We start from the raw sequence: 1,451 nt of genomic DNA, 5'->3' as shown, positions 1-1,451 counted from the left end.
TATGACAAATTATGCACTTTCTATGCAAAATTTGTTGATTGATAATTTATGACAAATTATGACAAACTTCTATGTCAAAAATTGATTGATTGTCAATTATGACAAATTATGACAAATTGACATGTCATTTCCATGAAGTTAGGAGGAAAATAGGAGAGAATTGAAATTAGGAATTAGAAAAATAGAAAATTAGAAAATTGATGAAAATTAGGCAATTAGAAATTAGGTAAATTAATTAATAATTTGTCATTTATTAATTAATTCACAAAAAGAGGAATAATTAGCCAATTAAATGAACATTTAATTGTGATGAGAAGACTTAGGATAAATAAATAATTTATTAATCCTAGAGAGAGAAATGACAAACAAGGTTAAATGATTAAATCATGAAACCGTAGAAGATGAATTAGAAAATGCAAGAATGACAATTAGGTCTTGACAAAGGATAATTGACGTCGATTCGATTTGATCATGATTCTGAATTGATAAATGATTTGATTGATAAATGCACCGAGGAACAATGACAAATTGATCCAAATTGACATGATTGAGAAGGACGATGATCGATGACAAATCGATGGCAAAATGACAAGATTGACAAGTTGATAAGGATCGACCAAAATCATGACTGAAAATTGGTTATCAACAAGACCTAATTCGAAAGCGAGACAACTGAAAAATGCAGAAGAAGGACTCGATGCTCGCAAATGATAAAGACCAAGTGCGTAACATAGGAGAAATGTTAATGCGACACAAAAACCTAAAATGATGCAATGCGTAAATGTTAAAGTATGATTCCGCAAGCGTTGACCATTTTTAGGTGTCTACATTTTGCCCCTCTTTGAGACAATGCGATTTTAAGCGTTGTTTCAAAGAACAATAATGAAAATGCCCCAGACAATGACAATGACATATGCATGCCCCCTCGAGGAATTGGCCGGAAACATGCAGAGAAGAGGCCAATTGATCGATAAGAATGATAGAAAATGATAGGAGCAAACAGACTGACAAGACTGATGGAAGAAATGTTAGTAAGCAGAAATTAGACAGAGGACAGGTAGAGATGAAGAAAAAATTGCTTTTAGTAATGCACTTTGTAGGTGAGAACCTTTATTTTAATGCAGCAAAATGGATGTGTAGCATCATGGCATTGAAGGCCAGAGCTGAAATGCAGCCCTTTTTGCAAAAGACAGACACATCACAGACAAACAACAATCACAACAAAAAAGAAAAGGACCATGAACCATCCTGGTCACTCTAAATCACTCAGTGACATCATCGAGCAACATAGGAACATGACCGAAGCCAAAGATAAATCAATAAAGAGATAAGATGCACAAATTCCAACAAATCAAACAAACATCTTGATCTTCATTGTCAAAAGTTGAAAGTGCTGATAGGACGATCATGCTGTCTGGTTTCAGGGAATGCGGTACCCCGTCTAAGACAGG

The sequence above is a fragment of the Cryptomeria japonica genome, chromosome 11, assembly GCF_030272615.1.
Source record: "Cryptomeria japonica chromosome 11, Sugi_1.0, whole genome shotgun sequence".
In the NCBI taxonomy this organism is placed as follows: Eukaryota; Viridiplantae; Streptophyta; class Pinopsida; order Cupressales; family Cupressaceae; genus Cryptomeria; species Cryptomeria japonica.
Note: the sequence above shows the minus strand (reverse complement) of the source record.